Source organism: Diceros bicornis, chromosome 29, assembly GCF_020826845.1.
Source record: "Diceros bicornis minor isolate mBicDic1 chromosome 29, mDicBic1.mat.cur, whole genome shotgun sequence".
Classification (NCBI taxonomy): Eukaryota; Metazoa; Chordata; class Mammalia; order Perissodactyla; family Rhinocerotidae; genus Diceros; species Diceros bicornis.
In genome coordinates, this window is record NC_080768.1 from 6,370,609 (window position 1) to 6,396,564 (window position 25,956).

At 47.5% G+C, this 25,956-nt stretch overlaps 1 long non-coding RNA gene across 1 annotated transcript; it reads right to left on the reverse strand.

The window, feature by feature from the left end:
- Window positions 1-857: 857 nt before the first annotated feature.
- LOC131393903 (uncharacterized) lies at window positions 858-16,780 on the reverse strand. The gene is made up of 3 exons (XR_009215998.1): window positions 16,299-16,780; window positions 4,904-5,061; window positions 858-1,048 (listed from the first exon to the last, which is right to left on the reverse strand). It is a non-coding gene; the product is annotated as an uncharacterized LOC131393903 (long non-coding RNA).
- Window positions 16,781-25,956: the final 9,176 nt, after the last annotated feature.

Sequence of the window (25,956 nt, forward strand, 5' to 3'; positions counted from 1 at the left end):
TCCATAATTGTGAGAAAGTAAATTGTTATTGCTTAAACCACCTGGGCTGTGGTACTCTTTATGGCAGCCCCAGAGGATTCATACCTCTTGGGTGAGACCAGAAGAATCACTCAGCTGAGCTCAGCTCCTCCTCCAACCGTGGAATCACGAGCTCAGTAGGTGGTGGTTGTTTTCAGCCACTAAGTTTGGGGGTGGAGTCTTATAGAGTCGAATGACAAACTTGAAGGGCCCAGAAAATGGTTCAGCATCATGTAGCAAACAGAATGAGATGAATTCCTGATTAAATATCCCTCCTTCTCCCCCTCTGTGTAGACATCTGCCTTACGTAGGGACACCACAGTTACCATCCCATAATTATGTATCTAGGATCCTTTTTCCAGCACATACCTGAAACCCCAACATTTCCATGTAAAAGCATCTCCTGTCTCAGGTACACCAGGCCTCCCCACACCTAGGCCCTGTCATGCACATGTAAATTCCCTCCCTGCTTCAAAACACACATCTCTCCTGGACTTTTTTTTTTCTGATGACGCAGATTAGCCCTGAGCTACCATCTGCTGACAATCCTCCTCTTTTTGCTGCGGAAGATTGGCCCTGGGCTAACATCTGTGCCCATCTTCCTTCACTTTGTACGTGTGACGCCTGCCACAGCATGGCTTGATGAGTGGTGCATAAGTCCGTGCCCAGAATCCAAACCTGCATACCCTGAGCTGCCGAAGCAGAGTGCATGAACTAAACCACTATGCCATGAGGCCGGCCCCATCTCCCAGACATTTTTACACGTGGTAATCACCGTTCTTAAACACAGCAGAGATCACTTCCTCATGTTCAGGAAATAACAACACAACACTTTAAGAGGTAAAGTGAGCCCTTTATTTCAAGGTCGGGGTGCTTGTCCTCCAAGGTTCTTCAATCCGTGAAATGCGCTTACAGCATTTCTTTATTCCAAACCAACAGGAACCAATCTTTTTGTAACCTTCTGAGCAATAAAAAAATTGACATTGGGCGCCAGAATCTTCGCACTCCTCTTCTGACTCTACGGCGTAGGCTGTGGAGAGGAAGATATTTCAGTGTCTCTGTAGGGAACAATATTCAGTGTGAGAGCTGGGCTGTGGCCTGAGCACTGAACAGCCGGCGAGAGAAGCTCCTTCTGCAGGTGCCTCTCAGAAAGCCCAGGGAGCCCCGTGCTCCCTTCTGCTCTGCTGCCACTGCTGCTCATGGCTCCTGGCTGGCAGGACAGCCTCGACTCTGAAAGGCCAGACACTGAAGTGTCTTCCCTGAAAGTTGACCCCGAGCTCCCCGCCTGCGCCCCAGCTTCCAGCCCCTGCTCCAGGTGCACCACAGGAGTTGTGCGACCTCGAGTCGCCTGATGAGACCACTGCACACGGCACACCCCCGACGTGCCCTGGACACAAAAGGGCAGGAGAGATTTGGCCAGAGGAACTGGACAGAAAGAGCAGCCAGGGCTCAGGGGACTGCCGTCCTGTCATCCCCTGGGCTGGATCTGGGCCTCAGCAGGGGCTGGCGTGGTGGGCCTGTCACAGTGGGGCATCCAGGCAGAGAACACACATAATAAAATGGCAAGAACACCAGAGGTGGGACACAACTTGCATGATCTGCTGCTTTACAAGGCCCTTCCTGACCTCTTTCCTGTTTGTCCTTAGACCCCCTGGAGGACTCTGGGGTTCATTTCTAGCCTAGAGGAGACAGGGCTGGGTTTGGGGACAGCTTGGTGCCTTGTCTGAGTACCCACTGCGAGTCTGTGCTGGAGGTAAGAAAAATGCTTGTGTTTGGCTCCCGGGTCCAGCTTTCTCCTACGTCCTGTGCTCTCTCCCAGGCAGGGAACTCAGATGGCAAATGAGCCCCGGGGATGGTGCCTCCTACATGGTAGTTATCCCCAAGCTTGTTCCAAGGCAAACCACACCTGCCTGCCTGAGAGCCTGGCGTGGCACATGGGTGTTGCTGTCTACCTACTCACTGGGTCCCTCTTCCTGGGACATGACCCCCGTGCTTAGTCTGAAGAGACACTGAGGGCCACGTTCCAGTAAGTTAAGATAAAGCTAAGAGACATTTGTTCGTTGGTTGACGCTCTCCTTGATGCTCAGATTTATAACTTATTTCTAGACCCTGAGCCACTCCCCGTATGCGGTCAAGTCCCCATTCCCTGGTCATGAGAACCTTGTGCCCTGGAGCTAGCTTGGCTTCAGAACTTACCGGCAGCAAAGTGAGCAAAGAGGAGGAGGAAGGTCAGGAGCAGGAGGTAGAGGCTCCTCATGGCGATGCCGGCCTGATCCTGGGTGGCAGAAGACAGAGGGGCTGGCTCTGAGACGGGACCACCGTGGCTGCTGCAGGTTAGAGGGCCCTCTATTTATACAGCCCCTCGGTGATTGCACAACAGCACTTGGTTTTGAACCTTGCCTGTTATGATCCTAATTACAACACAACTATTGATATTTGCCCATGGGACTCTTTCCAGCTGAGCTCCTCCTCTCTCTCCCCCTGCCACACCAATTAGATGGAATGGCCTCATGTCCACTCCATGGTGGGACCCCTGACCCATACACCTGACCTCAGAGAGTGTTCCAGAGTGGACCCCTAACCTAGGCCCCAGCAAACCAGATAGGACATTTTCTTGGCCAAAATAATGATCAGCAGTGGGTCGTGGTGGGAACTTCCACTATTGTGAAGCCCAGCATGTTTGTTCAATCATTTGAGAAAGGAAAACTCTCTTTCTTGCAAGGTACAAAAAAACAACGTTGCCCCAGGAGTGTAACTGCCGTCTTCCTTTTGTAAAGAAGTGGATCTGGGAGTGAATTAGATGTGGTGAAAGTATACTGGGTTCTTGGGGACATTGTGTCCTCAGTGGGTCCAAGGACCCCGAAGCCTGACCTCCCTCTGAATTGCTCAAACAGTAGCCCTTGTTTGCTTTATCCAGCTTGTGTTGACTTTTCAGTTATCTGCAATTGCAATCGTGTTGGCTGGCATGCAAGATTTGAGGCTCCAAGCCCAGGGAAGCTCAGCCATGATTGGGGGCTGGGCAGGGTTGGTGGGGGTCTCTGGGAGCAAAGCTGTGCTTTTGTACTAGTCAGGTGAAGCAATACTTCCACATTTGAAATGAGGGGAGTGTGCTAGACTACCTTTAGAAATCATGGGATCTGGGAGATGTGTGGGGAAGGTATTCGCAGCTGTATCTTTGCTGTGCTGTCTTCAGGCACATTCACGGCGGCCTCCTCTGCTGCTCAAACCTGCAGTAGAAGCAGGTCTTCATGTCGCGGTGGTCACAAGAAGGGTAAGTGCACACTTTCTCTGTCATGGTTTGCTCTGATAACAGCAAGTCCTGACAAGACCCGACTCTCCTGAAGCAGGAAGTGAAGTCACTTCTTTCTGGGTTTAGAGCTGTCAGAGTTTCCCGGGGCCGCTGTAACAAATTACCACAAACTTGGTGACGTTGTGACGTCGAACAACAGACATTGGTTCTCTCAGAGTTGAGGAGGCCAGAAATCTGAGATCAGTGTCACTGGGCCGAAATCGAGATGTTGGCTGGGCCAGGCTCCCTTGGAGGCTCTAGGGAGAGTCTGTTCTTTGCCTCTTGCAGCTTTCTGTGGCTCCCAGAAGTCCTTGACTTTCAGCTGCCTCCCTCCAGTCTCTGCCTCTGTGCACCCATGGCCTCCTGCTCTTCTGTGGGTGTCTGATTTCCCTCTGCCTCTCTCTTATAACTTGTGCTGGTGTTTAGGGCACAGCCAAAAAATCCAGGAGAATCTCCCCATCTCAAAACCCTTCACTTAATCACATCTGTAAATGTCCTTTAACCCGACAGGTCACATTCACAGGTTTCCACCTGAAGTTTTGGGTGGCCATTATTTAGCCTTCTATAGGTCCTTTCAGATATCCCCATTTCCTCATAAAAGACCCAGGAAAGCAAGGGTCAAGCTTTGTGGTCATAGAGGTGCATTTGCCCTCTGTCGTGGCGGCAAGTTGTCACCCATCAGAACAGTAGCTGCTTCCAGGGCAGCCTCTGGATCTACATTCCTGCTCCAAGCTGGGAAGGTGGGAACTATGGATAATTCACACCCACAGCAGGGACGTGACGGCCTCCTGTTTGGTGACTCCGGAGGAAGGATCAGAAAGCAGAGTGTCACCTTAGATTTTGAAGCTCAAATGGGGAGATTTGCCCCTGGGTTTGAATGATCTGATTCTCACTGACCTCCCCATCCTGGAAGAACACATTTCCCAGCACTGCCGTGGGCGATGCTGGCAGAGTAGACCACAGTCAGAGTTCATCCTGTTATTTGAATTGGCAGTCAGTTTTCCCGCTGTCAAATAGCCATCAGAATTCAGCATTTCTCAGTGACCTGTTGCTTCCAAAGAGCTGGAGAAAGGTGGGCTTTCCATGACTTTTTTTGTTAACAAAAAAGTGTTAACAATGACATTGTTAATGTTAACAAATGACATTCCTTCAGTAATGTCAGAAATTCTGTTTTCCTGGTCCTTTACCAGGTGCGAATGAAAGTTCCAGTTTTTGGGTGGATGGTTATTGTAGCACTCCTTTTAAAGTGAACTGACAAATGATCTCAGGTCCTGGCACACAAGCGAGGGTTATATTGTAAAGGGCAGAACAAGGTCACAGAAGGCAAGGACTGTGTTTTCTGTTCTTTACAGTCTTGTCCCAAACTCGTGTGTTTCATGTGACAAGGCGCTGCTGCAGGTTTGCTGAGCGGAATGACAAACATGCCCACATCTGGGGTTTCTGCCCCAAAGTCTTCCACCAGAGTGTGCATGGGACCACTTTTTCCCCACGAAGAGGAGCAGCTCCAATTTGCTGCACGAGGTGAGGTACCATAGACACTCCCATCGGGCCTGTTTGTGAGTCCTCACCTGGCTCAGGGGTGCCCTTGGGGCTTACCTGATCACATGGGCATCTGGGAAGCTCCTCATGGTCCATGTTGCCACTGCCTGGGTGCCTCACCTAGCTCTCAGCATTTCTGGCCACAAGGCTTCCACTTCTGGTGCGCGGGCTACTTGCATTTGCCCCTGGAATGGACCACTAACACTTTGTTCTTTCTGGGAGGGAGAGGCATGGAGAAATCGAAGGTTTCATTACACAAATAGTCACTAACGTCAGGCATTCTTGAATAGAGTCAGACTTAACATTGATAAATAAATTACAAACAATAAGATATATTGGAGGGTATGAGAAAGACATTTGGTTTAAAACTAATTCGCCTGACCTTGTTTTTCCAAAGGGGTCTGACGTGGCCTGTTGAGCCATTGTATATCTGCTTTAAACATTTACTATGTCCCAAAGACAGGAACAAAATGCCCTTAAAGATGGGGATGTAACATCCCCCCATATCAGCATTTCTTTAAGGATTAGCATCTCTTCCTGGGAACTAAGGATCCGTTACCAACCTGCTGTGCTTACCTTGTGACCACTGACCTGCTGTGGCAGCAAAGCATCCTGTGACAGTGGTAAAAGGGATATTCCTGTTATATGTGCTGTATGCTGTTTGTTCCAAGATGGTACATAACCACACTGTACACTCCACGTCTTTGGTGCCCTTCCTTCCTTGGGGAAGAAAGGCCCCAGGCTATAATCCTCAAACTTGACTCATAATATCCCACCCCAATTTTGATTTATAGATTGACTATGGATTATTTGCGTTGACATTTCTTGGTGTAGTCACAGCAGGATTCCAGAGAAACCCACTGAAGAGCACCTGGAATCTACACTGAAGTGGAATTTGGTACCAACAGGGGCCCATTGAGCCCCCGAATCACTGCATTCTTCAGGTAACCCTGGTGGTTTCCCCTGAAACTCGGACCTCCTATTTTAAGTCAATGGTCCAGAGTTTATATGAACTGTTTCCAACCTTAAGACTAAGTGTCTTAAGGAGGTACTGGTATATACATACCCTAGGTAAGAGGAACCTGGGGGGAATTCCTGGAAAGAGAAACCTAGGGGGAATTTCCTAGGTCAGGGAGCCTAGGGGGGAACTTGGGAGTGACTGGGGCAGGCTGACCTACTTAATTTGGCTTTAAATTGCAAAGAATTGTGTTTATAAAGTCCAAAAAAACTGCTTGATAGAGAAATGAGAGTCTGACCTTGTTCAGCACGGAAGAGAAGGGATACCAGCTGCAAGGTGTTCTCAGGTGACTGAGAACCTTGAAGGAGTGTCAGATCCACCACACTGTCCCTAGAAATTGTTCAGACTTAATAGTAAACTGAAATTAAAAGAAAAATGGGAAATCGAGATTCTGAAAGCCAACCATTTCCTGAGTGGTCAGCCTCCCCTCAGAACTCTGACTGGCCTCATGCTGACATTTGCAATTGTTTAACCAAATGGAGATAGCTGTAAATGGCTGACAAGATAACCTAGGATAATTTAAAATTACGGTGGCCACTTCTAGGATCCTTTATAAGAGCCAGGTAATAGGGAAATCTTTTAAAGAGTCAAGCTCTCCACGTTCTGGCATAATTGCTCAAACTCAAGGTTCTGGAAGCTGTAAATATTTACAGAGAAAGGAAAAACTTTCTTATGATCCGTGGTTGTGCCCTGAGGGCTTGGCTTAATAATCGTCAGGTCAGGGTCCTGAAATATGGTCAGACAAAATGCAGTTGCAACCCATTTTGTGGTCAGAGATGAGTTGCACCCCATTCGATGCTAGGGGTCCTATCCAACTGCCGCCAACCTCAGGGGAGTTACATTGGCCATTAGAAGGAACGTTCTGAATAGATAAGATTATTTAAGAAGTGCACTTAAAAGCAAAAACTTCAAAATTCCAAAATAACCTTATTGAAAGTTCTGTTGCAAAAAGCTCATAGAAAATTAAGTTATAAAAGGTACCTAAAGGAAAATATATGGGGCCATAGCTTTACAGGCACCGCTGTATATACTCCCAGAGTTAATGAGACTCCGAGAGACATTCTTGGAAACTGCTATGTTAAAGATTATGGAATTGTACAACACTGCCAGATAGTTACTGTTTCTCCAGGCTGAAACCTGGCAAGACATTTGAAAGGATTTAGCAACTTACAATGAGAAATTCAGCCAAACTGGAAGCTGATATTCAGAGCCTGATAAGAATTTTAGGCCTTCTTCCCTAAGTTAAAATAAAACCAAGCACCCAGAGGGAAAGAAGCGAATTAGTATGAAGTAGTTGGACAGGTAGCTTGACTTATAATGTCATTTAAGTTACAACCCAAATTTCTGAGAAATTAAGAGCAACTCTCTTCAACTTACAAAGCTATGCAAAAGTAGAAAGCAACTCTAGAGGTCGTTCAGATTTGACCTATTTCCTTTAACTCATAGAGGCTTATTGCCTCACCTCTACAGGAACTGGTATCTATCTCATCACCAATTCCTAAGATTGAGGGAAAAAAGAAGGAAAAAAGGCAAGAAAAATGGCCACGAGATCACAATCTCCCAAAATATAATATCTTGAGTGTCTTCTCCACAAACATTAGTAGAAAAAGTTTAGAACAAAATTTGGATTCAGTTATTCTTTCATAAGTAGTGAGTTTATATTACTGTACCTGATTCTTGGCAGCAATTTTAAAACAATAGGTGTGGAGTCTATGTGTATGTGTGTCTATATGTATGATATATATGTGTGATATCTTCCCTCTGCATGGTATAATTTTTAAAGAGCTCTATTTAGTTTGTTTAAAGTAATTGCTTATATAAATGTAATGGAAACTAAGCCAAATATCTTTCAAGTGAACATAATATAAAACAATCTCTGGCAAGTGGAGGGTTATTTTAGTTTGTTGGTTTGATTAACATAAACATATTTTCAGAGTTATCAGTATAGAAACAAGTAAACTAAATCAATGTGAAAAAGATAGGGAGTTGTGTGAAATTTTTAACAATAACTATGTGTTATGGTGTATATGGTGAAAATAATTTCAAAACCTTTTGGTAACTTGAAAATTTAGAGTTTTGCTAATTGAGTTAAATGATAAAATTTATTGAGTATCTACTTAATTTCCATGTAAGGTAAAATATTAGATGTTAATTATTGAATATAGGTGTATCCATTTTTGGCTTCTCATTATAGAGAAACTAAAAAAGGTTTAAGTCTATTAGTAAACATGTCAAATTTTATTGAAAGATTGTACTATGAAGTAACATGTTTCTAGAAAATATAAAAAGCATTTATAAGTTTGCCAAGCCAGGGAATGCTAACATCAAGGATGGGTCATAACTGCTTACTTCCTAGTTTTCACTAAAAACTAAGGTGTGGAAGGGCTAAACATTCTAATTAATATATGCCATTAAAGCTACTAAAAGTTACTAAGGAAAACATCTTTCTATTCAAGGAAAGTAAGATGTATATTTTCAGTAAAGAAGGTATGAATAATGGAAATATTTTGATTTGTTTTTTGGAGCAAGATACACTTGACCTGACGTACTAGGAAGGAACAAAGGCGTGGGATGAATTTTGAATGTAAAAAGAAAGTTGCAGAAGGTTTGTGGAAAAAGAACCCTGAAGAAAGAGTTTTGTGCATGGTCAAGTGGGCTAAGATGAAATAAATTTAATTAAGTAAGTTTTAATATCTAAAGTAAGCTGGTACAAAAATCAAAATTTGGTTCTCTTTCTCTATGAAAAGGATAATTTTCCTAGACTTTTAGTCTGCTCTTGATAAAGAGATTATAAAAGGTTTTATTTACTTTTGAATAAGTCTCACTTTGGTCAAATGGATAACGAAGCACTGTTTCAAAGTGGCCATTGATTCACAGCGACACAAGATCAGCACTTGATCTTTTTTGACCAAGGGCTTTAAAACCTTTTGACATTTTTGACAATCTCTTCAAAATTCATATCCTAATTGAAGTCTTTCTTTTGGTTTGAATATTTATCTGCAAATTTTCAGAGGGCCCCTGGGATTTCTCAAAGAAATTTGTTTTCTCTTCCTATAAAGAGGAAGCTACTAAACTAATGAGGGTAGTTTGTTCTGCTAAATTGCATGGGAAGCAGTGTCAAGTAAATAATGATAAGCTTCCTTAGGTTATATTTTGTAGGTAAATATTATTCACTATCTTAACCCTACTACATTTCTTCCAGCACCACAAGAGTAAAATGACCACAATTGCATTCTATTATCTAATTTGGTTCACAGATGGGTCTTATTTAAAGGATGGCAAGGACATTATCAAGCTGGAGATGCTGTCCAGCCTTAAGAATACACATCACTTTCTATTAACTCTGCTAATCCAGTAAAAGATTTCCTTCTACAGCCTCAGAAATTTGCCACAGAAGAAGAAAAACAAAAGTAGTAACAAAAGGGGGAATTTTTGACATTACCATGTAGAAGTGGTTTGGGCCCGATAAGAATAACCCATAGTGCATATTGCCACTGCTCCAGCACATCCACCAGTTAACCCATTGGGCACCTGAAAAGATGATTTTACAGGGCAAACAATACTTTAGGAAACTTTCTTATACAGTGGCTCATAAAGCATGCTCATTGTACTGTATAGCCAAAGAAATAACCTAGGGAAACCATTTCTTGGGTCATAAAGCCACTTTCCCCTTCCTAAGGGACCCTTTGAGGTATGGCAATTGGACTTTGTTCAAATGCCACCATCTCAAGGATATAAATATATCTTGCAATGATCTGCATGTTCTCATATTGGGTTGAGGCCTTTCCTTGCAATAGAGCAATGGCTTTAGGTAAAGTATTATTGGAAAATATAATTCCCGTTGGAGGAATACCTACTGAGTTACACAGTGAACTGTGAACTCATTTCATCAGGCAAATAATTAAATCTGTTTATGACTTTGGCCAATAACACAACATTTTAACTCATGTTGCAAAGAAAACTCAATTGTCAAAACTTTCAGAAGCATTTAATCTCTTCTGGACAAAAGCTCTTCTGCTAGTGCTCCTCAATCTCAGACCTACACACTTTGGTAGACATCAGCTGTCCCCTTTTGTGATAATAATGAACGGCCTGTGCAGTTAGATGAAGGAATGTATGAAGCAACTTTGCTTAAAGAAGATTTCTTACCTTATTGTCAAGGTCTCATTGAGACACTCAAAAAAAAAAAAAGAGAAGTTAGCAGTTGATTATTTTCACAGTAAGCTCCCGGGAGATGAAGACCTAAGAATCATGGACTTCCACCTGGAGATTTTGTTTACTGAAAAATACAGAAGATAAAAGACTCTTTGCAGCCCTTGGAAAGGACCATACCAGGCCTCTCCACCCAAGTGGGTTTCAATTTCTATTTCTGATACAGGACTTCAACTGACCAAGGCAAAAATCTCCAAACCAGGATGAGAAGAAGATCTGTTGTAGACAGCTGTCCCTAGACTCTGGACCAGGCCTATATTCCCAACCTTATATCTCCTCGTTTAAACCTTTGTAATGCTTAAACTGTATACTCATTTTATAATGGTTCCATTTAAGGTTTTCAGAATACTACCATACTTCAAGAAAGTGATTGGTTTGGAACAGACTGGTCTTGAAGGTCAGGTGTTTATCGAGTGGCTTCTAATGGGACTCAGTGTTTATGTGGAGCAAATCACTGGCCTTGGCTACTGCCTGGATGGCTAAAACAGTAGATCCTGAGCTTCTCTTGGAAGTGGGGAAGGAGTTGCCCTGAGTTAACAGCTGTTGCCCATCTTCCACACTTTAAGGGCTCCTTCAGTGTTCCACAGGTATGACCACCTAGCAGCTATATTTGTTCCTTCCGTGGGGCTAGAAAATGTCATTTCACATATAGAAGCCCTGACTAAATTTACTGAACAGGACCTTATCGACAGTCAAGCAGGAATAGCCTTATTAAATATTGAAATGTCTTTAATGAGAAAGGTGTCCTTCAAAATAGAATGGCCTTAGATAGTCTATTAGCAACCCAAGGTGGTACATATACAATCATTCAAACTGGATGCTGTGCTTTTATACCCAATGATCTTCCAATGTTTCATCTCAGCTAAAGCACATGAAAAAGCAGGTGAACACCTTAAGTGATCCTACCCCCAGTCTTGATTTGTTTGGTTGGCGCCCTTCAGGTATTGGTTCCCTTTTTTGATCCAGATTGCAATTCTTGTTTCTATTACTCCTTGGAATTCTTGGATTAGTCATAATATTCAATCTAATTACTACTTGCTTGACTCAGTGTTGTAAGACTGGCATACAGGCTGGAGTAATGACTGCTCAGCGACTTGAGATGGTCGATCGATCTCACAACCGTTTTCTCATAAAGGCTATGCCAGAGAACTCATTTTAAAACTAATCTTTTCAAATATTGAATTGTCATCATTGTTACTGTACCTGTTCTATAATTGTAAGCAATGTGAGTATGAGCATTCATGTAAAAGCACATGTACAATGTTTGTGCAACAATCTAAAATTAATTGAAAAATGATATAACCTATGAAATGCTTCCTCTGTTAATATATTCCTCTATGCTTGTCTGACCATTTCCCTGCAATGTGGATAAGTGGGCAAATCAATGAGATAAAAGCCTAGCACCCAGAGACATGATGGACCCAGGGTAAGCAGCAACTAGCCTGGCTCCAAGGGACAATATTGTGATCATCAATGCTTTCTGTGGAAAGATTACTGATCAAAAGCAGGATAATGGTGAATAAATGAGAAACAATAGGATATACGGAAGTACATGAGGAAGCCATTTGTTCAAAACTAATTCAGCCTGACCTTCTTTTTCCAAAAGGGCCTGATGTGGCCTGTTGAGCATTCATTGTACATCTGCTTTAAACACTAGCAGTGTCCCAAAGACAGGAATGATGCCCTTAAAGACAGGGATGTAACTTCCTCCAATATATTGGCATTTCTTTAAGGACAAGTATCTCTTCCTAGGAACTAAGGATTAATTACCAACCTGCTGTCTTCACCTGTGACCACTGACCTACTGACCAATGACCTGCTGTGCCAGCTAAGCATCACATGACAGTAGCACAAGAGATATTCTCTTTGTGATGTATGCTCTTTGTTCCAAGATGGTATATAACCACTCTGTACACCCCACTTCTTTGATGCACTTCCTTCCTTGGGCAAGGAAGACCCTGGGCTATAGTTCTCAAACACAGCTTATAGTAAAGTCAGCCCAATTTTAATTTATAGATTGAGTATGGATTATTTGCATCAACAATGTTAATTTAGTATTATTATTTGGAATAAAAAAAAGAATACATTATGTTTTAAGTCCTCGTATTTTTCATACGTTACTTTATCTCAAGAAGGTGGTGTTTTATTGGTGTTTCTGTTGTTAGTAGATTCTTCTACTTTGTCATGAAGTCACTTCAAGTGATCTCTTCTTGAATGCCCCTCAGGATTGTGCAAAAGACAATTGTTTTGGCTCCTCCATCAGGCACTTTTGTGAACTGCAATTTGTCCAAAGCGGCCTTTGCAGGCCCTGATGAGAAACAGTTTTTCAAAATGCAGCCTGGCTTTGCTGAAAGACCCTGCCTCCCCCAGTGTTTTCTCTGTGAGAACCCAACGAGCTGGTGTCAGGATGAGGAATAGGTCTGCTGCTTTCTATTCCAACTTTCAAAACTTTCTCTGAGGAAGCAGATTTCTGACTGTGTGGCTTATTTTTAATCTCATAAACATTGCAAATCATGTAGCTCTTATGCTTGCACTGGCTGGTATTAACTTAGAGCCAAACTATGGCTCACCTCGAATAATTGTACATCTGGCTTTGTCTTCTTTTTGAACATTTCCTCCCTTTTCTCACTTCTTTTCTTTGTCCTTTTAAATTATGTATTTTTTTTAATTATCTTACTTTTTTCCCAAATAAGAAGAGATATAGATGACTAGTTATTTTTCCTAAATTCTAATGTTCGTGTCTCTCTTCACTTATTCATTTCAGTTTTTTTTCCTTTTTTTTGTTAGGAAGATTAGGCCTGAGCTAGCATCCGATGCCAATCCTCCTGTTTTTGCTGCGGAAGATTGGCCCCGGGCTAACATCCGTGTCCATCTTCCTCTACTTTCCATGGGTCGCCGCCACAGCATGGCTTGACAAGTGGTCCGTTGGTGCGCGCCCGGTATCCAAACCTGCAATTCCGGGGCTGCTGAAGTGGAACTCACGAACCTAACTGCTACTCCACTGGGCCGGCCCCATCGTTTCAGTTTTTTAGTATCTTTAATATTCGTGGCATCATTTGAGAAACTTTTGCGGGAGTGTGGGGAAGACAAGAGTGTGGAGTCACTGTCGGGCACCAGCACCAAGATTTTCGACACATCGCATCTCTCAAGAAGGCACTGGATCAGATGGGCCCGAGGGTCCCTACAGAGCCCCAGAAGGCAGATTTATCTGCAGTTATTCAGGAAGCTTCTCTCAAGTCCCCGGCATTGACTTAACTGTCCTTTTGAGCTCTCAGATGTTTGCTTGGGGGAGCAGTGATTCATTTTTTCAATAGGTTGTCTGTCCTCGAGGTCCCATACTTGGTGTTTACAAGGGAACTGAGCCCTTAAAGGTTTTCTCACCATGCTGAGCTGAGGGAAGGGGGTGAAGTGGTAGGTGGTGCTCAGCAGAGACTCCATCCTTTGTGAGTCCAGTGAAAAAACCATCTTTACTCTCTTCCCACTAGGAGGAGTCCAGTCTTCTGAGAGGAACTGCATGTGTGGACACAAAGGCCCAGCTTTGGGCAAAATTGCTGTGGTTGCAAATGGGATTCTTACGTCTTCAGAATCTAAGGTTCCAGCTCCGTGGGGCCCAGTTTAATTTGGGGTGTGGCCTGACATCCTTCTCAAAAGCACCCTCTGCCTCCTACCTGAGATTCTGCTCTGGCTGTGAAGGGATTCACTCCCTCCTCCGTTTCAGCTGAGAAATCAGAAAACTCACTTCAGCTCCCTCAGAGAAAGCCTTGGGAACAGCTCGAAGGCACCAAGAACAGACAGGAGCACAGCCCGAGATCTGAAACTTGGCAGTGACTCCTTGAACGCCCTTCCAATCCTCGGTGTCTACAAATTCACGAACACTTGAGCTGCACGGCTTCACTGATCGGATCCCCCAACTGTTCTCCCTTTTGTTATTCCCTGCAACTCTGTGGGATTATGAGTCAGGTGAGAACTGAAATTGGCCATTTACATCAATCACTGCCACATCTCTCCTAACACTCCAGCTGGATAGCTGGTATACCAGTGAAAAGAATATCTTTCCTGAAGACGTAGACCACAGGTAAGACTGCCGGGCACTAGGCCCATCCTGGGTGTTCTATGGAAAAAACTGGCCCTGGTTCCCGAATGGCTTCTTCCTGCATTCAAGCCTTGATGTAAATGTAACTAGGTCAGTTCCCTTCTCCAGTCTGTGGTTAAATCTATGCCACCTTCCTTGACAATGTAGTAGGTGTTTAAATGGCACTACCTTAAGCAGATCACTCTCTATGGCTCTAAAGTCTCGATCAAGGAATTTGAACAACAGAAAGATTGAATTTCGCTCAAGTCAAGAAAAGGCTTTGGGAGGGCCACAGCTGCATCTGGAAGGAGCCCCCTGATGCTAGAGATGCTCCAGGAAGACCAGGCTGGGGGAGGGATGCCCCCATCAGAGCAAGGGTTCAGTTTCAACATGGTGGCTTTGAACATTCGCCCAACCCTGACCTTCTATGACTGACCGTAAGGATAGAGTCCATATGCACAGAAGAAGCCGCCTATTGCGCTCATGCAATCCTGCTTCAGAGTCAAAGGAGGCTGCCAGTCCTTACCACTTCCACATGCCAAGCTATAGGTCGTGCAGAATGACCAACAAGCAATGGCCTCGATGTCCGTCTGCTCGGAACCACAGATAGCTCAGGCCCTGCACCAGGAAGACAGGCAGCAGCACAGAGGGGGCCAGCCACCCCCAGAGGAGCTGTCTTGTGGTGAAGGAGTAAACCATGGTGCAGAAGCCTGCGGGGCGGAAGAGGAAAGACCAGAGGGTCGGCGGAAGGCTGGAATGATCCTAGGTCCCCAGCCAGCACTGTGTCCCTGCCACCAGCAGGGCTCTGGGCTAGACCCTGCCTGTGAGGGGGCAGAACCAGCTGGCAGTACAGAGGGGTGTGAGGTTGAATGAAGGGCCAGGGTTTTCCAGGGTACCCAGAGGATCGGACACCAGTGTCGTATGAAGGGACTGTTGGATGGCGTAGAACAGCAGGTGGAAAAGACATCTGGCACCTACTGTGTGCTCAGAAAATATTAAACCTCCTCTGTGGGGACTGCTTTATTTATTGTATCTTTGAGGATGGAAGGGTAGAGTAACGTGGTTGAAGGAATTAGACAAATCCAGTTGAGGATCTGCATCCACATCAGTGACAGCGGGGTGTGGGGAGGGGAAGCTTCTATCTGTTCAGCACCAGCAAGCACAGGATGCACAGTAATCACTTTATACAACTGGGGCTTGGCTTTTCCATATTTAAGTTTAAAATGGATTTAGGCGCACATGAAGGTGCGATAGTGGAAAGAGAGCATTGCTGGGGGGTTCAGATAGGAACCCGGTGGGTGTGGACAGAGGGGTCAGGGCTCCAACAGCCCATCCTTTGGTCCCAGGCTCTGTCCCCTCATCGAACCACCCTGGGCTTCCTGCCACACACTGCAAACCAGGCAGGCTGCACAAAAAGTCTGTGGAGGAGTCATCGCCCTGCCCAGGCTGAGGAATGCTGAGGCCTGGGCCACTCCAGGCTGAGAGGAAGGGAGGGACAATGGCCGCGGGACCACGTGGGGTGGGTGCTGACACCCGAGGGGCCTGTCTTGTCTTAGCCCTTCTGAGTGGGGCGCTGGACCCAGTGCCTTGCTGTGGATCTCACAGGGGCTCCCTCCTGGGTGCGGGTCCTGCCCACTGCGCCTTTGAAAAGCGCGGCTGGGCCCCCTCCCCCGGGGAAGGGACCCACGGGGATGGCGGTTCAACCTTGAGGTAGCAAACTGGCTCCCGGGGCTGAAGTTTAGGGCTAGTGCCCGCCAGGGTCCCCAAATGCGTGGGTGCTGGGGAGAGGTGGGGGTCCCTTGCGGTCTCGAGGCCGAGGTCTCATTAAGGCTGCCTCCCCCATCCCCATACCCGGGGACTCCTCCTAGGAAGATGGGTCTGCAGGGAGGCCGGCGGAGGTGGGCGGAGGCCTCCTTTCTGGCACCGAAAGAGTTACAAGTTCAAACTGGAAAGGCGCTAAACAGTGTTGCCATCTTGCTTGGCCCCACCTGGCTCCTCGCGGGACTGGGGTGTCCCAAGCAGGCCGTGTCCGACCCGTCCTAAACCCGAGGCGCAGTCACAGTCCTCCAGGACCGGGCGGACACGGAGCCCCGTCCCACCCCCAAGCCAACCCGGGTCCCTGAGCGGCCTCCCCCGCCGCCAAGACTCACAGGCCAGCCAGAACCGAGGGAGAGCAGGGCGCACCCAGGCCCGCATTCAGCACGTCTCACACCCGCAGCGCTTCGCTGAGCCAGCAGGCCTTTCTGGAAAGAAGCGCGGGACGCATGTGCCAGGTCCACGGGAGGATTATGCATCCTTGGGGGGACCATGCATCCAGGGAGGATGATGCATCCGTGGGGGTCTCATGCACAGGGGGACCATGCATCCTTGGGGGAATCACGCATCCAAGGATCGTGAGGAGGATCGTGCATCCGCGGGGATCCACTAAGGACTAGACGGGCGTGCTCAGCCCGCGCGGTGGGGTGCCACCGTGCATGCACTGGCCCGCAGTGCCAGGCCCAGACCTAGGTAGGGTGCCCGGCCGGGAGGCTGCCGTGTACGTCCCGGGGCATCTGGGTGGACCAGGGTGTTGGAGGGGTGAGCAGGCAGGCGCCCAGCCCCCGGGTGCCCCGCACTCACGCGCGCTCTGCTCGGCCGCCAGCAGCAGGGCGGAGAGCCCCAGGACCCCCGCGTGCATCCTCCGCGCCCGGCCCGCGGCCCCCGCCTCCCGCCTCCCGCCGCCGGGCCCGCCTCCTCGGCCCCCGCCCCTTCCCCTGCCCGCCGCCCCAAGGCGGGGAGGCTTCCGGTCAGAGACCCGACTGTAGAGGGCATTTGGCCTGAGCTGTTGGGGTGCGGACTCTCTGGTTCTGCTTTATCCCGAGTTACTAGCCGGACAGGGAGGAGGGGCAGCGTTTTCTGGTTCCAGGAGGGGAAAGTACGGATCAGATCCGGCCTCTTGATGTGTGCAGAAAGGTTTTCTCTGCTGTTCCCCAACCTGAGAACGGGCCCTGGAAAAGTACTTCTTGTTGGTTAGAGCTGCAGGTAGGTTAGTGGGGAGGTGGTTAAACTGCTCAGCTCCTCTGGGGCCGCTGAAAGGCAGTCAGGTAACCGCTAGTCAGGGAGTGCGTGTGTATGAAAGGAGTTGGATTCCAGGACTTAATTGGTCTTCAGAAATCTTACAGGGGGTGTTAACTGGCATCTTCCTCTGCATTTCACCCTCAACTCCATTCGGATCTCTGTCCTCACTACAGCTTTTTCCAGATGGGCTTGAGGGTTAATCGAGATTCCAGGTTTAAGAAATAAAAGTGGGCGCTGGAAAATCTTCTCTCAGGATATCTGTGTATCTATCTATCTGTCATTTATCTATCTATCTATCTATCTATCTATCTATCTATCTATCTATCATCTATCTATTTATCATCTGTCTATCTGTCTATCATCTATCACCATCATCTATCTATCTATACATATCTACGGTATAAATTAATGAAGAAACAGTATTTTGGCATGGTGATGGTGATGACGAAGTTGGGGCCTTTAACTCCTAAAGCTGGCAATTAGCAAACTATTGCTCCTTTTTATTTGGGGGGAGTTTTCAGGTGCCATCCTTGAGTCAAGGCTGTTTCCCATTCCTATAGGACCTTACTGCACTGATCACGTGATTTGATTTGATGGAGGATTCTCTCCTTCTCTGCACAAGTCCTGCAGTAGAACAGCCCACCATAGAAGAACGTATGTTCTTGAAAGGGAAAATAGAGTGGACAACCCAGGTGAACCTGTAAAACTCTTATAATAATCATTTTCCTTTTACTGAAACAAAACCACATCTTGTTCCCTACAGTTTCAATGTGCTTCTTATTAAATGCTTTATTTCCTTGAAGGTCATGTTGATTTATCCTGAGAGCCTTCCCTCCCCCTCCGCATGCCCAGTTTTCCTTCACTTTTCAATGCATTTCCCATCTTCTCATCATAACTTTGACTTCTGGTCTTCTAGGTCTCTCCCCATTTCAGAGACTAACTCTACAATACAGATGATCAGAGATTCCCATAAATCTTTTGAGACTCTTCTCTCTAAACCGATACAACGGGACAGTTCTAAGGTCTGGATTTCCAGTCCTGTAGCTTCGTTTTTCCCAAAACCTCGGTATCAGAATTCCCACACCCTCTCTCCTATGACAATCTCCCTTTTCTCTGACTTCCAGTCCTCAGATCCTCCTTTTTCAAGTTGTCTGCAAAGGGAGTATGTCAAAAATTGTACACATTGGGAGCAGGACTCTATCTGCTAGACAAGGATTGTAAAACTGAAGTGATGTACAGAAATTAGGATTGGGAGTAGAGGATGCTCATGGTTGAGGAGGGATTATTGTCATATTCCATACTTTCCTCGACATTTCAAGTTTCAGAACAAAATATGTCGCATAATTCTGAGGTATTATTTGAGGCATCTACATATACCCCATATTTCATTTGTTAAAAAAAGAATGCAATGATTTAAAAGTTTAGAGGAGGGACAGCAGCAGTTTGAGTAAGAAGAGTTACAGTCAATGTGTTCTACCTTGAAGTTATGGGAGGGTTTTTGGAAAGGAAAAGTAGAAAACATTATGGAAAAAGGGGTTTATTGTCCCTGGAGAATAGCTTCAGCTCAGAAAAGAGTGGTTCCCACCCCAAATCACAGCCATGGGATGGAATAGATGGTGAGTGGGAGTGGGTAGAGTAGAAATCTCAGGTGCTAGAGAACCGTGCACGGCTTCAGTGTAAACAGCTGACCCGCATCTAAGCCTTTTGTGTCAGATTGGAAAAGGGACCACAGATTCCTTCCATCTGCATGTGCTCACCTCTCTGCCGTGTGACTTTCCACTTCTCCTTTAAGAGGTGGAGCTTTCTCTCCACCCCTTGAACTTGGCTGGTCTGTTACTTGCTTTGACCAAGAGAAGGGGGAGAAGTTATGTAGTAGGAATTCCAAGCCCAGGCCTGGGGCCCCGCAGCTGCTTCTCTCTTTCTCTGTGTCCCTGTCCCTGTCTGTCTCTGTCTCTTATTTTTTCTTTCTCCGTCTCTGTCTCTTTCTCTCTCATTCTCTCTCCCTCTGTCTCTGTCTCTAGGGGGTGGTAGAGACCTAAGTTTGGGGACTCTTGGAGACAGAGCCCAACTTCCAGACATGAGCAGGGCCATCTGAGACAGCCCAGTACTCTCCCAATTTCAATGACGGCATGTGATCTCCTCTGGGACAGCCCAGCTCAACCTACCAGCCTACAGAATGAGGAGCAAATAAAATCTGTGTTGCTCTAAGCCACTTGGTTTTGGAGTGGTTGGTTACCCAGCAAAGGATATGAATATGCTACCATTGGGTCATGATTTTGGTGCCTGGACAGGATTTGTTTTGACTCAGTTGGCCAAACCACCAGGAAAATGATTTCTTCAAACCCCACTTTTGTGAGGCCGGGATCGAGACTCTGCAAAGCATGTTCCTCTATTGCCACCTACCTCCGTTCGGTGATGCAGACAGGAGCCATAGGAAGATGGGAAGGCAGAGGAGAGGGTGATTGCTCTTTCTGCTGGCTTCCTGCTCCTGTTGTGGATGCCCCAGCAATGGTCCTTCCAGTCTGTCACTGTCGGCACTCCCAGGACCAGCACATGGTGGCCCAGAGGAGCTCCCGGGGAGGCAGAATCACAGCTGAGGGGGGCTGCACATCTGAGCTTCGGGGTTCTGATAACCCCAATGTCTTCTCTCTTCTCTCCCTGTTGTTGGGGTGGGGGCTGCATCCTGCAGTTGTCACCTCACTGTTCCTGTTTTGCTTTTTCATTCCTCTAACTCATTTATCTGGTTCCCTACATTAAATTCTCTCTGTGGAAATGCCTAGTGTAGACTAGAGAGCCATGGTGTTCAAACTCTAGTGACTAAAGACTGCTCCTACATGGGATGGTGCACTGAACTAAGTAGTCATAGGAATGTGACACCAGCTCCCCTGCTGCTAGGAGGTCCTTCCTAGGATCCATGGATAGAGGAGTCTGGATGGAGCTTCCGAGAAAATATGGTTACATGAGCATCATGGGAGAAGATCGTGAAGCATCAAAACCCAACTGAAGGGAGAAAATCTTTGGAAAATGTCCATAGTGTGCATCCTTCTCCACATCACACAATTCTGCCTGAGCATAAGTCTCCCCTCCTGCCTGAAACATCCAGGTGATGGGTAGAGCGTCAAGACATCGCTGTCCCGGCACAAAAGGAAGAGGAATTGCAGGCCAGGGCGGTTTGGCAGTGTCTGCTGACTTCAGATCTCAGTCCTCTTCTGCTTGTGTTTCTCCCTTTTACAGACTGGCTCAGACTCTCCATCCTTTCCTGCCTGACCCTCATTTGAACGTGTTTGGAGCAGACGATCATGAGCAGGGAGGTGCTGCTGACATGAAGGGCACGTGCCGCCAAAGGGGCACATTGACTGTCCTGAGAGTGCTAGAGATGATGGAGCTCAGGACCCAAACTCCTAGGTGTGTTTTGTTTGGACAAATTTGGAAGCATCCCCTCCACTAGAGACATAGGGCCACCTGTGTGTGTGTGGGGAGCAATGGCTCATGCCCACACAATCCCTCATCACAGACCAGGCAGCATCCCCGGGAGAAGCAGGTGCACTCTGTTACAGGACGCAGTGGCATTCCTGGAGACCTGGGGTGAGGTGAGGGAGGAATGCGGGTCTGGGTCCCTGCCCTCCAGGAATCTGTAACCGGGGTAAATCCAGTACTGTGTCTGTGTCAGGGGGTCTGAGGACATTATTGTTCTCTCCTACTTGGTAAGCTTTCAACTGGAGGTGGAACTCCTCAGCGCAGTTTCTACTGAGAATGCTAATAACCAACTAACATTAATTATCAATGAAAAAAAAATAGGCTCATGCAGGCCACGCAGTATAAAATAGCCCCTCCTGGACACTGGGCATCCCCTCACTCTGCTTTCTTTTTCTTTCCAGCACGGATGTCACTTAATTAGTTTATTTTCTCATTGTCCATCTGCCTCCACTAGAACATCACTCCCAGGAAGAGGGACATTATCTGAGTTCTTCATCCCGGTACCTGGCACAGAGGCAGCACTCAAGAAACACTTGTGGCGTGAATGCAGGAAGGGGTCTGGGGTTGTAGAGGATGATGATTTGCAGACATCCGAGTCACTCAACCAGTCACTGTGCAGACTTTTTCCCTTCTCCTCTCCTCCACCCTTTAGGATCCAATAGCTCTGGTCAATGAATGTTCTGGGAGAACAGAGGAAGAATTCAATACCTCCCGTGGGTATCAGGAAGGGAGCTGCTTTAAGCCAAGGAAGGTCCTTTCCGGTTTGCATGAACACAGCATGGACATGCAGGGTGTGTGGGGTGAGAGGATTAGCGGGCAGGGGAGGGCAGGTGGCAGATGCAGCAGGAGAGTTAGGTGGGGACTTGGGCCGTGTTCTGATTAGGGGACTGTGAGGGCAGAGTCGGGTGGCTCCAGAGGACTATGTAGGAAGTGTTTGGATACAGCAGTGAGGCTGGAGAGGTTTGAGGTGTGGTCTTGAAGCTGCATTTATTTTGCAAGTTTTTTGTTTCATCTGTACTTCATTCTGACTTGGGCAGCTTTAGGGAGGAGACTGCGGGCGATGATGGGGGTGTTAATACCCCCTCCCGCACCCCCCCTATAGTCCTGCTCCTGGGTATAGAGAGAGACATGACCACATTGAGGTCCACAGGGAAGGGAAAGGTCTGGTGGAGACCTTCAGGGGCTTTCAGCACAGATGGCATTATAGGTCCCCTCCCCTTTCCGGATCCAAAAACCAAACAATATAAAGAGCAAAATAAGTATAAAGGAGCCCAGAAAATTCTGATTTTCTCTGCAACAACTAGTCACGTGTGATAATTTTCAGCAAATTCTTCCACTGGCGTCACAGTCCCAGGCTGTTGTTGGTGCGACTCTGGGTCCCGTCTCCAGAGCAGAGCCTTGACCCATATGCACTTTTGTCCAGATAATCCTGTCTCTAAGGCAGCCTTCGTGAGGATCTGAGCCTTTGCCCCGAACCGAGTTAAGCCCCCTCATACAACACACAAGGCCCATAAAGGTAGCAGGGCCCAGGATATTCCTTGTGGTCTATGGAAGATTGGCCACCATTGTACCTCCCTCCCTGAAGCGGACCTCTGCAGTGTGACTTTGCAGCTCCTACCCTCTGCGGGTGGAGTCTGTTTCCATAACTATGGAATCTCAGCTGGCCTTTTGACTTGCTTTGGTCAGTAGAAGACAATGGAAGGGGACCACTCATGAGCTTTGACTCAAGACACCTTGTGTGCTTCCTCTGGTTCTGTTGGGACCCTGGTAGCCACCGAGAACAAGCCTGGGTAAGCCTGAGATGAGAAGAGGCTCAGTTCAGAGATTCCCATTGTCTCAACTAGAAGGCACCCGCAGTTGACTTGCAAGCTGACTATAGATGCAGGAGTGAGACCAGGTGTTCTGGGCTGAATTGTCTCCCCTCATATGTTGAGGTCCTAACACCAAGTACCTCAGAATGTAACCATATTTGGAGATAACGTCTTTAAAGAGGTAATCTAATTAAAATGAGGTTATTAGTGTGGGCCCTAATCCGTGATGACTGGTGTGCTTAAAGAAGAGGAAGTTTCGATACAGGTAGGCACAGAGGGAAGACCATGGGAAGCTGAAGGGAGAAAGCAGCCATAGGCAAGTGAAGGAGAGAGGCTCAGAAGAAACCAGCCCTGCTGACATCTTGATCTTGGGCTTTCAGTCTCCATAATCGGGAGCAAATAAATCTTACTGCTTAAACCACCTGGGCTGTGGTACTCGTTATGGCAGCCGCAGAGGATTCATACCTGGTGGAGAGACCAGAAGAATCACTCAGCTGAGCCCAGCTCCACTTGCCAACCATGGAATCATGCTTGAATGATCAGTGGGTGGTGGTTGTTTTGAGCCACTAAGTTTGGGAGTGGGGTCTTATAGAGTCGACTGACAAACTTTTGAAGGGCCCATAAAGTGGTTTGGCATCATATGGAAAACAGAATGAGATGAATTCCTGATTAAATATCCCTCCTTTTTCCCCCTGTGTACACATCTGCCTTATGTAGGGACACCAGTTACCATCCCATATTTACGTATCTAGGATCCCCTCTCCAGCACACACCTGAAACCCCAAAATTTCCATGTAAAAGCATCTCCCGTCTCAGGTACAGCAGGCCTCCCCACACCTAGGCCATGTCATGCACACGTAAATTCCCTCTCAGCTTCAACACACATCTCTCCCAGGCTATTTTGTTGTTGTTGTTGCTGAGGAAGATTAGCCCTGAGCTACCGTCTGCTGCCAATCCTCCTCCTTTTGCTGAGGTGGCCCTGGGCTAACATCTGTGCCCAGCTTCCTCCACTTTATATGGGACGCCTGCCACAGCATGGCTTGATGAGCAGTGCGTAGGTCCACGCTCCAGATCCAAATCCGTGAACCCCGGGCCGTCGTAGTGGAGCACTCGAACTTAATCACTACACTACCGGGAAGGCCCCTCTCCCAGACATTTTACATGTAATAATCTTCTCTCTTAAACACAGCAGGGATCATTTGTTTACTTTCAGGAAATAATACCACAGCACTTTTAGAGGTAAAGTGAGCCCTTTATTTCATTCTCTGGCCTCCTTGTCCTCTTGTGTTCTTCAGCCCATCATCGGCTGTCACAGCATCTCAGCAATCCATGCCACCCACAGGATCCAATATTGTCAAAACCAGGCAGGCAGAAAAGAAAATGACAAACCGCACCAAAGTCTTGGCACTGCTCTTTTGACTCTATGGCGGAGGCTGTGGAGAGGAAGATATTTCAGTGTCTCTGTAGGGAACAATATTCAGTGTGAGAGCTGGGCTGTGGCCTGAGCACTGAACAGCCGGCGAGAGAGGCTCCTTCTGCAGGTGCCTCTCAGAAAGCCCAGGGAGCCCCGTGCTCCCTTCTGCTCTGCTGCCACTGCTGCTCATGGCTCCTGGCTGGCAGGACAGCCTCGACTCTGAAAGGCCAGACACTGAAGTGTCTTCCCTGAAAGTTGACCCCGAGCTCCCCGCCTGCGCCCCAGCTTCCAGCCCCTGCTCCAGGTGCACCACAGGAGTTGTGCGACCTCGAGTCGCCTGACGAGACCACTGCACACGGCACACCCCCGACGTGCCCTGGACACAAAAGGGCAGGAGAGATTTGGCCAGAGGAACTGGACAGAAAGAGCAGCCAGGGCTCAGGGGACTGCCGTCCTGTCATCCCCTGGGCTGGATCTGGGCCTCAGCAGGGGCTGGCGTGGTGGGCCTGTCACAGTGGGGCATCCAGGCAGAGAACACACATAATAAAATGGCAAGAACACCAGAGGTGGGACACATCTTGCGTGATCTGCTGCTTTACAAGGCCCTTCCTGACCTCTTTCCCGTTTGTCCTCAGTCAGACCCCCTGGAGGACTCTGGGGTTCATTCCTATCCTAGAGGAGACAGGGCTGAGTTTGAGGACAGCTCGGTGCCTTGTCTGAGTGCCCACTGCGAGTCCGTGCTGGAGCTAAGAAAAACGCTGGTGTTTGGCTCCCGGATCCAGCTTTCTCCTACGTCCTGGGATCTCTCCCAGGCAGGGAACTTAGATGGCAAATGAGCCCCGGGGATGGCGCCTCCTACATGGTAGTTATCCCCAAGCTTGTTCCAAGGCAAACCACACCTGCCTGCCTGAGAGCCTGGCGTGGCACATGGGTGTTGCTCTCTACCTACTCACTGGGTCCCTCTTACTGGGACGTGACCCCCGTGCTTAGCCTGAAGAGACACTGAGGGCCACATTCCAGTAAGCTAAGATAAAGCTAAGAGACATTTGTTCGTTGGTTGACGCTCTCCTTGATGCTCAGATTTATTAATTATTTCTAGACCCTGAGCCACTCCCCCTATGCGGCCAACTCCCCATTCCCTGGTCATGAGAACCCTGTGCCCTGGAGCTAGCTTGGCTTCAGAACTTACCAGCAGCAAAGTGAGCAAAGAGGAGGAGGAAGGTCAGGAGCAGGAGGTAGAGGCTCCTCATGGCGATGCCGGCCTGATCCTGGGTGGCAGAAGACAGAGGGGCTGGCTCTGAGACGGGACCACTGTGGCTGAAGCAGGTTAGAGGGCCCTCTATTTATACGGCCCCTCGGTGATTGCACAACAGCACTTGGTTTTGAACCTTGCCTCTTATGATCCTAATTACAACACAACTATTGATATTTGTCCATGGGACTCTTTCGAGCTGAGCTCGTCCACTCTCCCCAAGCCCCACCAATTAGATGGAATGGCCTCATATCCACTTCATGGTGGGACCCCTGACCCATACACCTGACCTCAGAAATTGTTCCAGAGTGGACCCCTAACCTAGGCCCCAGCAAACCAGATAGGACATTTTCTTGGCCAAAATGGCGATCAGGAGTGGGTCGTGGTGGTAACTTCCATTACTGTGAAGCCCAGCATGATTGTCAATCGTTGGAGAAAGAAAAGTGCTTTTTCTCCTGGAAGGTACAAAAAACAACGTTGCCCCAGGAGTGTAGCAGCCATCTCCCTTTTGTAAAGAAGCAGATCTGGGAGTAAATCAGACATGGTGAAAGTATACTGGGTTCTGCGTGACACCGTGTTCTTACTGGGTCCAAGGACTCTGAAGCCTGACCTCCCTCTGGATTGCTCAAATGGTGGCCCTTGTTTACTTTATCCAGCTTGTTCCGACTTTTCAGTTATCTGCAATTGCAATCGTGTTGGTTGGCATGCAAGATTTGAGGCTCCAAGCCAGGGGAAGCTCAGCCATGATGGGGGGCTGGGCAGAGTTGGTGGGGGGCTCTGGGAGCAAAGCTGTGCTT